The 14,146-nt window shown below is 45.5% G+C and overlaps 1 pseudogene; it reads left to right on the top strand.

The window, feature by feature from the left end:
• Positions 1-414: 414 nt before the first annotated feature.
• Positions 415-14,042, top strand: LOC136516338 (uncharacterized; annotated as a pseudogene).
• Positions 14,043-14,146: the final 104 nt, after the last annotated feature.

Here is a 14,146-nt window from a genome sequence, read left to right as displayed (position 1 = left end):
GTCCCACTTTCCTGGTATACTAATTTCATACTATACAATTGTTTTTTTTCATGTTCTGTCAATAATTTCAGACTATGCAATTCTATTTTTTCATGTTCTATCAATAATTTCAGGCTATGCAATTGTTCTTTTCCATGTTCTTTCAATAATTTTAGACTATGCAATTGTTTTTGTTCATGTTCTATCAATAATTCAGATCCCATATTTAAACACTAAATTCAAATCCCATAGTGTCTATTTTTTCAGGTTGTGTCAATAGGTTCTAGACATACTTGTGCTAGCACCAGCCAAGTGAGGGGTAAGGAGGCTAGCAAAGCGTAGATAGCGAACAGAGCAACAGAGGTACTCAAGTGTTCTCTAGAGTTGGGAGCAAAGAAGTTGCAAGTTGAGCTTAAAAGACAGTTCTCAATCAAAATGTCATATAATAAGGTGTGGGAAGGAAGGCAACTTGCACTAAAAGGCCTATATGGCACTTGGGATGAAAGTTTTAGAATGTTATGGAGTTTCAAAGTTGAGTTAGAAGCTAGATGTCCTAGAAACATAGTGTGGCAGAACTGCCTAATCTAATACCTCCCAGGAGTGTTCGTCTTTCATTAGACACTAAGCACCCAAAGGATAACACTAAATTACTCGGTTCCGTCGGGCACACCCCAGGGAAGAACCCGAAAATTCATATTTTTCCATCAGGATCGCAAACAATAGAATAAAGCTTACATCATTCTTAACCATTTCTTACATCGCTTTTAATACAACATCAGAGTATGATATTTATTATTATAACAGCAGAATGTAATCATATTATTAGAGTTATGAATAATTTAATGTAACAACGGAATATAAACATGTGATCAGAATTACAACGAAAAGAATTATCTATTCATGGCATGACGAAGCATTGATAGGTAAACTATGACAATAGATTATAAAACTTTCCTTTATAAAATATTTGGTGAGAGTTATAAATAAAAACTATAATTGCAGCGTAAAGAAAATCTTCTCTGAGCCCAGCAGGAGGAATCCACACACAAGGGTCAGCTCTAACATCCACCTGTCACTTGCAACAGTGGGAATAAAACTCTGAGTACTCAATTGTACTCAGCAAGACTTACCCAATAGGAGAAAAGAAAAGAGTCTAAGGATATGCAAGGCTATCTGGCTTGTGGGTTTATTGCATCTGCAGAAGCATTACTAAAAGTGTGTCCTTCTATCGGAGTCCTGTAGCATAGCATTCTACATGATCCTGTAATACTAGTAAGACTCATAGGATATATATATATATATATATATATATATATATATATATATATATATATGCAAGTGGGTTTCATTCAACTCCTTAAAACTTAATGCACAATTATAATTTAAAGCGCAGCAAAAATAGGAGTTATGCATCGGGGCTTGCCTGGGTAAAATATAATAAGAAGTTAGCATTCCATCTTGACATGATCATCGAGACACCATCTTTAGATTCCCACTCATCCTTCACTTGATCCGTTGATCCATCATCGTACCTATATGATATGTGCAATATGATGCAATACAAAGACGTAATTAATCGACTACAATCGTGACTCGTAAAAATACTATTTACGCCTCTCAAGTTAACAAGCTAGTTCTAACGACGACCGTACTTAGGCTACATACCCATGTTGTCAAATAAGACGCTAATTCCCAACAATTATTTTAGTTGCATAAACCCAATTTATTTCTTTATTCTATTCTATCAATTCAATCATTATTCAAAACAGGGCATCACTAACTACTCTAGTAAACTAAGTATTCTGGTGCTACAAAAATTACATTGAGCTACTATTAATAGTAGGAGTTTATTATAAAAAATTTAGAGTTAATACTATCACCGATTTATCACGGAAATTTCTACAAGTTCACCTTTTAACAATATTAGGCATGTAAAATAATTAGAGCAACCCTAAAAACATACCGAATCTACATGAGCAAAATACACTATTAGATGGATCATGATTTTAGGAACTCAACAAAACTGGTTTCATAATTTTTGGACAACTATATAAATTTTTATTGACTGTACAAGTTTATTTCCGAAACTAAATTAGCTATATGTTTTAGAAACTAAGGCCTAGCGGCCATCAATCGGCCCAGCGACCAGCGAGCCGACCTGGCCCACAGGCACGTGCACGGCCCAGCGCAGGCGACACCAGGCGGGGCAGCACAAGCCGGCCCAGCGACCGGGAGCGGGGCAGTGGCCCAGCAACAGCCCACACGCGGCCTGCCCAAACTGGCCTAGCGATTTTGCAAAAATGACCCTACGTTTTTCTCTATTCAACCCTAGGTCCATAGTCCTATTTAAATGAGTCACGTATTTTGCAGTAAGGACCTTGTACAAAATTTTACTTGGATTCTTACCCTTCTCTCCCACTCCAAAAATAGAGCACAGGCAGAGGAGCTCCGGCTGGCGGCCAATCTCGGTCGAGAAGGCACGACAGCGGTGGGAGACCCGCCGGGGAGTTGCACGGGAACTCGCATGACCACAGCCTGGTCGTGGCAAGACCCGAGCCGGCCCACGACAGCCTACCCGCAAGAGCCGAGGAGGCGGGCACGTCGACAGCGGCTACGTCGGCCAGGCGAGGATGGCAGGACGACGTGTAGGGCAACGGCGGCTCTAGGACGGGCATGGGTGGTGGCAGCGCGGCATAGCGTGCACACGTGCGCGGGGGCGGCGGTGGAAGCGGACGACGGTGGTCGGTGCAGGATCATGGTCTGCACGTGGGGACGCGGCGTGGGACCTGCCGCACCTACGCGTGCGACGACCGGCGATAGGAGCAGCCATAGAGCCAGCAGGAGGTCGCCTAGTGCAACGGGTTCCACACGAGGCCGAAGGGACGTGGCCCGCGCTTGCGAGGAGGGAGAGGCGAGGTGGAGCCATGGATGTGGAGCCCCACAACAGCAGCAGTAGCAGCAGGTCGGGCCAGCGGACGATGGCGGAGACGTGGTAGGGCTGTAGCAGTGGATGAGCAACGCGCTCGAGGACACCTCGGTGGCAGGGGGTCGGGTGGCCCGCGCACACAGCGCTCCCACGTGAGGTGACCGAGATGACGCTCTTGGAGCTTAGTGGTACGGCAAGGAAGGCGAGGCCGGAGGTTATGGAGGCTCGGTGTGGGGAGGCGTGGCCACAACCGGCCTGCCTAGCCATGCCGTGGGGCGAGGCGAAGGAGGCACCAGGGAGAGGCAGCGCTGTGGGTAGAGTGGCGGGGGAGGCCGGCACTAGTGGATGTAGCCATGGTGGGGGCACTGCGGCCTTGCGCGCGTGAGGAGGGGAAAAGAGACCGGCCATGGCGACGGTGTGAGGGCGCGCGACGCGGAGAGAAAGAGAGGGGCACTGGTGCTATGGGTACGGTGGCCGGTTGAGCAAGTTGGGATGGAGAGCAGTGCCGGGTAGCAGCGTGGTTTCCTCAAGAAGCAGGGGTAGGAGGCAGCAGCAGCAGCTTAGGGTGGCCAGCCTACATGCCTGGTAGAGGGAACAGTGGAGCAACGACAAGCAAAGGCAGACGGAGACACGATAGACAAAGACGTTGATTGCTGCAGGAATGATGCGATGGAGCAGGCAGATACAAGCAAGGCAGGCCACAGAAGCAAGGGGATAGAGCGAGCAGCGACTCGGCCAATCCCATTAAGGCGCTCACGAATAAAGTCGTGCAAAAGCATGTGCACGTGGCCTACTTCACGTCCAGTACAACAACAATACCAAGCAGAGCAGGGACACGCGGGGGTAGGCAAGCACAATCAGAGACAGAAACAAGCAGAAATAGAAAAAGGAGGAGAAAAACAATGCGAGGGTTCGACCAACTTCATTAACGTGGGTACAACGCAGTGTGCTTCGGCAGTGCTGCTGAGCAACAGGACGATGCAAATAGCAGGTGGTAGGGACACGCACAACACGTCGCAACAAATCAGATGACTGATTTAGAGCAGGGGAAACGCACCACCGTCGTCACCCTAACACATAGACAGGACGGCTCGAACCAAGCGGGATGCAAAGGCAGTTAGTTCGGCCAATCATCCATTAACGCACATGTCATACCGGTGAGGTAGGGGAGATGAGTGGCCTGTGGGACTTTCGTTATTATTTTAGTTCTCAATTATTCATTTACCAAGCCGATTATCTATATTTTTAAACCCAGCTAAAGCACTAAAGTTTGTTACTTAATATTTTAAATGCAACAAAAATCATGCTTCGAATTTTACTACATGCCAGTCGTATCGTATTTTTGTTTATAAATTTGTTTTTCATGCTTAATCAAATAAACAAGTTATTCGCCTTTTATTTGTTATCAGACATTTTAAACATAAATTAAATTTTAAAATCCGAGAAAATCGTTTCGAAAATTTTTCTTAGGCCTAAATCGTGGTGCTAAACGAGCTCATAACACTAGAGGTGTTACAACTAACCCCCCTTAAAAAGAATCTTGTCTTGAGATTCGAAGCAAGAACCAGAAGAGGGGGAACACGATTACATCCCATAGATCAGAGGTTACACGAAAGATTACACGACTTTGAATACTAAGCCACACAGGGATTTAGAGATACATGGTTAAGAGCAGCCTAATACAATCAAAGCTTAATCCAGCAGTCGAGATAGACGAGGGCAATGGAGAGACAACAAGATAACGAGTATCCAAAACATGGCGTCTGACCAACAGATCTAGAAACAGTCGACTGAGAAGTCAAACATCTTGAACCCTAAGGCTAAACTACCCAAGGGAACTTGAACTCCTTCGACGAACTAGATCCTTTCTTCTCCTTAGATTACACCATCACCTCAGACTGACGAACATAGCTTCATAATATCAACTGGATTTCGTAGCTCTGCTCTAAATGCGAGAGGAATGGGGATGAAGAAGAAGAGCAAGGACCAAGGGTATCTTATAGTGGCAAATAGAGGTGGGGCGCAACACACCGGAAGCGGATGCGGCGAGGATGGGATACACAGATGGTTCATGCTGTGGAGATATGGTCAGACATGATGCGCTTCCTGCATGAGCGAGTGGAGGGAAATAAAGGAGGGGAGATAAGAGGGTGCGCCCAACGAGGAAGGCGTGCGGGCGGCCATGTTCCCAAAAGGAGAAAAAGAGAAAGGGAAAGGGGGGTCCGGTACGGGGATGGGGCGTGAGAGTCGAGAGCCAACCGGATGCCAGGAAAAGGAAAAGCACACATTACACAAGGATGGTGAGTGCGGCACGATGCGGCGGCCACGCGAGAACGGGAAGCTAAAGGGGCCCATCACAGATGGTGTTCGTAGGGCATGTAGTGAAACCATCTGGCATGCGTAGCGTGGTCAACTAAACATAGGCTTGGGACATGACGTCCACTCAGGCTTTTCCAATTACTCCCAACTATCCACTACTAACTTTCCTTACTACTCTTCTTTTCTTTCCTTGTCCACCATGTGTACCAACCTTGGTATGAATTGAGAGCATGACATACATGTTTCCTCCAAAACCACCTAATCTTGTTTACTTTGAGATAACATGATTTCATCAACCCGTTGTGGATTTCTCATTTGAACACCTAAATATTTCCAAGGAGAATATTTGTAGCAAAAGTGGTATGGCGGTGTAACTTGGTAAAGGTACTGGGTCAACAACCTCGATACCAGCGCGTGCCGAGCAGCATCACCATGTGGCAGCTATTCCACAGGGAGCCCTTGGTTTCGTTGCGGCACCATAAGCTATTAACCAGGCAACTATTACCAACTTACATGCCCTGAAGGCGGTGGGGCCATAGACCACAGAGTAAGAGGAGTATTGCAAGGGAAAATTCAAACAACAAAGGTTCCCTTCACAACAAGAGACAAGAAATTCAAATACAACGGCGGATTTGATTTAAAAAGATTCAAGGGTTTTGCTAGGACATCCACAATTAGTCGGTAGAGGGTCCTATGTTCTCTAGTCACAACTGCATTGCTAACCTTTGAATGGTAACTTCTCTTGTAACACCCTTAATATCGCCCTTGAAAACTCTAAGCACGTCTACTGAGACCTAAAGGCAGATGGATGCAATCACACAGCGAAATAATTAAAATGCATATTCCAACGGTCTTATATGGGTACAACATACATGCATTCAGGCTCCCATTCATGACACAGCATTCACCTTTGGTCAGACGATCTCAACAACTATGGACGAAAGACAATGGCAAGAGTACAATACTGAAGGACAGCAACGAAAAGCACTACTACTACGGGTACAGCATCCCAAGGCAACTGATCTACTCTAGACCACGCATCTTCATTCCTGGGCCTAGCAGATTCTTCTACCGCCCTGACTACGGATCTGCATCTTCTCATGGCATTGGCTGAGTGAGAGGAATCAAAGGTTCTACTTCTGACACTTCCGAGGATGGAGGTGCTGGCGGTACTGTAACACCGGTTCTCCTTCTTTCTAGTGGGTGGACAGGAATCCCTTCCAAGATCGAGGCATCCTGCCTTTCAGCAGCCAACATCCTCTGCTTGGGCCTAGTGACAAGATAGGCCTCCCGTAGCTGATGGATATGCTGATCTTCAGCCTCCTTCAGGGCTTTCGACATGGCTGTCTTCCGGCTCTCAGCAGCTGCAGCACTGGCATGCACTTTGGTGAGCTACACCTAGAGCATCCGGGTGAAGATCTCGACTTCCTCCGCTTGCCGGAGGCAAATCCTCAGTTCCAAGGCTTGTCGATCATACTACTTTTCCAGAGCGAGTAGGTATGTGGTCAAGTGCACCATGGTAGGACTGTCCTCTAGCGCATCCCGCCCTTACAAACCTCCATGCGAGCCCTCCATGCCTGCCGATTCTTGTCCAAAGGTGGAAAGAACTTCATGGGGGTACGGGCGATGGGCTCTTCATAGATCTGGCAAAGGTACCACAAGGCTTTGTGGGCCACAACCTAGTAGGTGTCGATGAAGCTAAACCCGGTTGCGGTCACACTCCAGGCTTTAGTGAGGTTAGGGAACTCCTCACTCTTCCCAATGTAGACGGTAACCTCACACCGCTCGGTGCCACGCTCCTTATACTCACAGCCCTCATACTCGAGACGATCTTTGACTCCGAGCTTTTGTAGGGTGGCATGCCGGATTCTGGGAAAACCCTCCATGTTCAGGTAGTAACTAATAACCTAGGCTCCTGCCATTTCTAGCGATGGTGGTGAGGAAGGCTGAGCGAAAAGCTTGCTCAAAGGAAAAGCTAGACTAGCTAAAGTGCATCGCATGGTGGTACCAATGGCTAAGCCAGGCTCTACTTATAAAGGTGGAGCGTTCTGACACGGTCCACCAGGGTCCTTCGTGGTGTCACTACGAATGAATCGACCAAATTTTTTGCGCGTTCAAGGCGAGCGATCTCCGAGGCCGTTACTGACTAGTATGACTATAGGGCAAAGGTCTGACAAGAGCATAGAAAAGGGGTATGGGGAGACATGGGTCACAACAAGCGTGAACCATGGGCGAACGCAGAGCACGAAGCCACAGTGCAGACCTAACTCTAGAACAGGAACGAGCCAGTCATGCACAACACAACACGTGTGACACCTATTGATGGCGTATCTACAAGCAATACGAGCACTACAATGCACCAATAGAATATGCATGAATGCACGTCCTATATGTCCTTTCACTGTTGCCAACATATAGGGCAACCGTTCTTAGATTTTTGACACATCGTTCTCTCCCTATAGCTAGCCGATACTATCGGACTATGCTCGGGGTCAGTGTACCTACATAAAACTTGATTCAGCCTATCTAAGTCAGCAGAGTGCCATATATCCTAGATACACAACCATAGTAATAGGGCTACTTATATAACTTCGCAGTTGAACACCCTAACTTTTTGCAAAAATAGGTTGTCAAATTTTAGTTTAGAAAATGATTTCACAGCTTTATTTCCTCATTTGCGCTCTGATACCACCAGTGATAGAACCATCTAATCTAATGCCTCCTAGAAGTGCTCATCTTCTATTAGACACTAAGCACCCAAAGGATAACACTAAATTACTCGGTTCTGTCGGGCACACCCCAGGGGAGAACTCGAAAATCCACATTTTTCCATCAGGATCATAAACGAGAGAATAAAGCTTACATCATGCTTAACCATTTCTTACATCGCTTTTAATACAACATCAGAGTATGATATTTATTATCATAACAGGGAAATGTAATCATATTATCAGAGTTATGAACAATTTAATGTAACAATGGAATATAAATATGTGATTAAAATTACAGCGGAAATAATTATCTATTCATGGCATGATTATAAAACTTTCCTTTATAAAATATTTGGTGAGAGTTATAAATAAAAACTACGATCGCAACGTTAAGGAAATCCTCTCTGAGCCCACCAGGAAGAATCCACACACAAGGGTTAGCTCTAGCATCCACCTGTCACTTACAACAGGGGAAATAAAACTCTGAGTACTCAATTGTACTCAACAAGACTTACCCGACAGGAGGAAAGAAAAGACTCCAAGGATATGCAAGGCTATCTGGCTTGTGGGTTTATTGCATCTGCAGGAGCATTACTAAAAGTGCATCCTTATATTCGATTTTTATTAACAGCCGCATTAGTTCATTAACTAACCATTCTATGTAAGCACATGTGCTACTTTCAAGCAGGTGGTAAGCAATCAAATTTCATTTTGTCATCTTTCACCTTCTAGTTCTTACTACGGTGCTAGAGTTAAGACAAGTCGTACCGGAACGCCGGTGATTCGCGAATCAATGCCCCCAGCTAGGTACCCTAAAAACACACACCCCGCTTGTACCCTAGGCACAAGCAGGACTAACCCATCACCCTCCTATCCTAGGTGTCTGGGTTCCCATCTAAACTGGGACTCCAAGCCCCCGTCCCTGAGTCCCGGACTCAGTATGGTGCAAGGACCTCCTAATCCAAAAACCACCATAACAGTCGGTTCGGAAAGAGCCAGATCCACGACAAGAGAGCAACAAGTCTTCCAAACACCCATACCCAAGTATGTGCTCGGGATAATAAGTCTGTGACTTGCCTTAGAGTCTTATGCAACGGCCGGTCCTTAACCGACACAGACAGGAAAAGCAGTGTAACAAAACTATGCCCCGCGTCCACGGCGACACAACCTCTTACACCCACCAATACCCAAATCACATCCCTGCCCGGTCACCATTTTTCTTTCCACCATTTATATTTTCCAAGTGAAAATAATACAGTAATATATTTCCTATCTCTCGCGAGTGACAGGCAATCACTCGACTTCTACCGAAGTCCAGTAGCATAGCATTCTACATGATCATGTAATACTAGTAAGACTCATAGGATAAAGATATATATGCAAGTGGGTTTCATTCAGCTCCTGAAAACTTAATGCACAATTATAATTTAAAGTGCTGTAAAAATGGGGGTTATGCACCGGGGCTTGCCTGGATAAAATATAATCAAAAGTTAACATTCTATCTTTGTAACACTATCATCGAGACACTATCTTCAGATTCCCACTCATCCTTCACTTGATTCGTTGATCTATCATCGTACCTATATGATATACAATGTGATGCAATATAAAGACATAATTAATCGACTACAATCGTGACTCGTAAAAATACGATTTATGCCTCTCAAGTTAACGAGCTAGTTCTAACAATGACCGTACTTAGGATACATACCCATGTTGTCGAATAAGACGCTAATTCCCAATAATTATTTTAGTTACATAAACCCAATTTATTTCTTTATTCTATTCTATCGATTTAATCATTATTTAAAATAGGGCATCACTAACTACTCTACTAAACTAAGTATTCTAGTGCTACAAAAATTACATTGAGCTACTATTAATAGTAGGAATTTATTATAAAAATTTTAGAGTTAATACTATCACCGATTTATCATAGAAATTCCTACAAGTTCACTTTTTAATAATATTAGGCATGTTAAAATAATTAGAGCAACCCTAAAAACAAACTGAATCGCAAAATACACTATTAGATGGATCATAATTTTAGAAACTCAACAAAACTGGTTTCATAATTTTTGGACAACTATACAAATTTATATTGATTGTACAAGTTTATTTCTGAAACCAAATTAGCTAGATGTTTTAGAAACTAAGGGCCAGCGGCCAGCAATCGACCCAGCGACCAGCGAGCCAACCTGGCCCATAGGTGCATGCACGGCCCAACGCAGGCGACACCAGGTGGGGCAGCACAAGCTAGCCCAGCGACCGAGAGCGGGGCAGGGCCTAGCAACGACGATCGCGGCCCAATGCAAGGACGGGGCGCGAGCGGGCCAGTGGCCCACACGCGGCCTGCCCAAACCATTCTGGTGATTTTACAAAAATAACCCTATATTTTTCTCTATTCAACCCTAGGTCTAGAAACCTATTTAAATGAGTCACGTATTTCACAGTAAGGACCCTGTACAAAATTTTACTTGGATTCTTACCCTTCCCTCCCACTCCAAAAACAGAGCACAGGCAGAGGAGCTTCGACAGCGGCGGGAGACCCGCTGGGGAGTTGTGCAGGAACTCGCGTGATCACGACCTGGCCACGGCAAGACCCAAGCCAGCCCACGGCAGCCTGCCCGCGAGAGCCGAGGAGGCGGGCACACCGGTAGCGGCTGCATCGGCCAGGCGAGGATGGCAGGACGGCGCGTGGGGCAGTGGTGGCTCCAAGTCGGGCACGGGTGGTGGCGACACGGCATGGCGTGCACGCGTGCGGGGGCAGCGGTGGAAGCGGACGATGGCGGTCGGTGCGGGATCGTGGTCCAGCGTGGGGACGCGACGTGGGACCCGACGCACCTACGCGTGCGACGATCGATGACAGGAGCGGCCACAGAGCCAGCAGGAGGTCGCCCGGAGCAACGGGTTCCGCGTGGGCAGAACTTGTGGGTAGCGCAGTGGGGGAGGCCAACATCGGCAGACGTAGCCATGGCGGGGGCGCTGTGGCCTTGCACGTGCGCATGGAGGGGAGAAGGGACCGGCCATGGCGGCGGCGTGACGATGCGCGATGCAGAGACAAAGAGAGGGGTGCCGGTGCTACGGGTACGGCGGTCGGCTGAGCAAGCTAGGTTGGAGAGCAGTGCCGGGTAGCGGCTTGGCTTCCTCAAGAAGTAGGTGTAGGAGGCAACAACAGCAGCTTACAGTGGTCGGCCTGCATGCCTGGTAGAGGGAACAGTGGAGCAGCGGCAAGCAAAGGTGGACAGAGACACGACAGACAAAGACGTTGGTTGCTGCAGGAATGATGCGACAGAGCAGGCAGATACAAGCAAGACAGGCCACAGAAGTAAGGGGGCAGAGCGAGCAGCGACTCGGCCAATCCCATTAAGGCGCTCCCGAACAAAGTCATGCGAAAGCAGGCGCACGTGGCCTACTGCGTGTCCAGTACAACAGCAATACCAAGCAGAGCAGGGACACATGGGGGCAGGAAAGCACAATCAGAGACAGAGGCAAGCAGAAATAAAAAAGGAGGAGAAAACAACGTGAGGGTTCGGCCAACTTCATTAACGCAGGGATAGCACGGCGTGCTTCGGTAGTGCTGTAGAGCGACGGGATGATCCGAACAGTAGGTGGCAGGGACAAGCATGACATGTCGCAACAAATCATATGATTGATTCAGAGCAGGGGAAACGCACCACCGTCGTCACCCTAACGCATAGACAGGACGGCTCGAACCTGGCGGGACGTAAAGGCAGTCAGTCCAGCCAATCATCCATTAACGCACACATCATACTGGCGAGGTAGGGGAGATGAGTGGCCAGCGGGGCTTTTGTTGTTATTTTAGTTCTCAATTATTCATTTACCAAGCTGACTATCTATATTTTTAAATCCGGCTAAAACACTAAAGTTTGTTACTTGGTATTTTAAATGCAACAAAAATCAAGCTTTGAATTTTACTATATGCTAGTCGTATCGTATTTTTGTTTATAAATTTGTTTTTCATGCTTAATCAAATAAACAAGCCATTCGCCCTTTTATTTGCTATCAGACATTTTTAAACATAAGTCAAATTTTAAAATTCAAGAAAATCGTTTCGAAAATTTTTCTTAGGCCTAAATCGCGGTGCTAAACGAGCTCGTAACACCAGAGGTGTTACACATAGTAGAGATTGATTGTAAGAAGAACAAAAAGGATGGTCGAGTCTATTTCTGTTGGATGTTTACGGCCATCAAAGCATGTGTGAATGGATTTCTTGCTGGTTGCAGGCCATACCTTGGGGTTGATTCTACTCACCTCATAGATAAATATAATGGACAACTAGCTGCAGCAACAATAATTGATAGACATATTTGGATGTACCCGGTGGCATATGGATTTTTTTACAAGGAGACAAAAGCTGATTGGACATGGTTTCTCAAGAAATTGAAGAGAGCAATTAGAACTCCACATGGACTCACAATACACACAGATACTTGCAAAGGCTTAGAGAAAGCAGTCCATAATGTCTTCCAAGGTGACGTTGAGCATAAGAAGTGTTTTAGGCACCTCATGCATAATTTTAGAAAGCACTTCGATGGAGATGTGCTAAAGTACATGTGGCCATATGCTTGGGCATGTAGTACTAGGAGGTATCAATGGCTTTGGGACAAAATTAGAGAGAATTGTCCAGCAACAATTCCTTACTTGCAAGCAGAGCACAGACATCTTTGGTCTCGAGCTAAGTTCTCAGGGGAGTGCAAGGTTGATTATGTGAACAACAACATATCAGAGTCCTTCAACAACTGGATTAAAGAGACCAAAAGGTTCCTAGTGGATGTCCTTGTGGACATAATTAGGGGCATGATCATGGAAAAGATAGCTATGAGGCAGCTTATAGCTAACAAACTTGAAGGGTCGATTCTCCCTAGTGTTATAAATGAGCTGAAGATGAAGAGTAGAAACTTAAAGTACATAATTAAGGGGAGTGGTGGTCTCAAGGCTGAGATATCTGGATTGACTAAAGACAACTATCCTTGGAGGCATGCTGTGGACCTTGAAAGCAAGACATGTTCATATGGTCAGTGGAATATTTCTAGGAAACCTTGCACTCATGTTATAGCATTTATAGGTTCCCTTAAACAAATTAAACTTAAGGACTTTGTTCATGATTACTACTCAGTTCAGCATTTCAAGACTACTTATCAGTTTGGGGTCAACCCAATGGTTAACAAGTCACAGTGGCCTATTGTTGATCCCGGATTTGTAATGATGCCTTCGAAGCTTGAAAGGTCTGTAGGTAGGCCAAGAGTGAAGAGGATCAAAAGTAACGGTGAGCCAGGAAAAAGGGGTCCTTACCAATGCAAAAGATGCTTCCAGTTTGGGCATATTGAGAAGGGTTGGAGTGAGCCGCCACTGAAATCGTTGTTGAATTGCCACCAGCGGCTCCTACTTATTCAAGGTAAATAGGCCCCTGTACTTTTGTTGTAACATGATCTTTTATTAAATATGGCTGATATCTTCCTGATGTGTAGGAAAAGAAAAGAAAAGAGCAGCACATCTAGCTGCAAAAAAGCCCCCAAAAAATTCAAGAAAGTGTCTGCACCTTCTACTTTCTTAGTCACACAACTACCTATTAGTCCAAGGCCAACAACAACAAAGATGGCAGCTTCCACTAGTCCTCTCAGTCCAGGACCTACAACAAGGAGCAGGGCAGCAGTAGACATATCCCCAGGAGGAATTGCAAGAAGGCTTATCGTAGGCTAAGCAAGGGCTTTGTTAGTGCAAATGCTATGTGTTGTACTACTGTTATGATCTAGTTAGACTATGGATGCATGTGTCGGACTACTCTATGTGTTAGCAGACCTGTCCCCTTTGCTGTCTTAACTAGTACTCTGTTGAAAAATGGTTGTTGAGAAGTGGCTAATGTGAATGTACGTGTTCATGTGTGCTTATATTAAAGGGATCCCTATATTAAATGTCTTCATATGTGCCAAAATGTATGTGCGGGAATGTGCTTATATTGCTACTGAAATATATGTGTTCATTTATGTTTAAATGTTAGGGCACATACTACCGTTTATTTGGTTCTCATTGGGGGTATCTGTGTCCAAATTAACAGCTCCGTGACTTCATTTTAACAGAATGGTACTTTCAGTTCATAATCTAACATTTCTGTGGTATTTTATGGGGGCGCAAACTTTCAGTGGTATTTTAGGAAGATCGCGATCTTTCGATGCTACACAACTAATTT

This window comes from Miscanthus floridulus, chromosome 17 (genome assembly GCF_019320115.1).
Source record: "Miscanthus floridulus cultivar M001 chromosome 17, ASM1932011v1, whole genome shotgun sequence".
Taxonomy (NCBI): domain Eukaryota; kingdom Viridiplantae; phylum Streptophyta; class Magnoliopsida; order Poales; family Poaceae; genus Miscanthus; species Miscanthus floridulus.
This window is presented reverse-complemented; position numbering and strand designations above follow the sequence as displayed.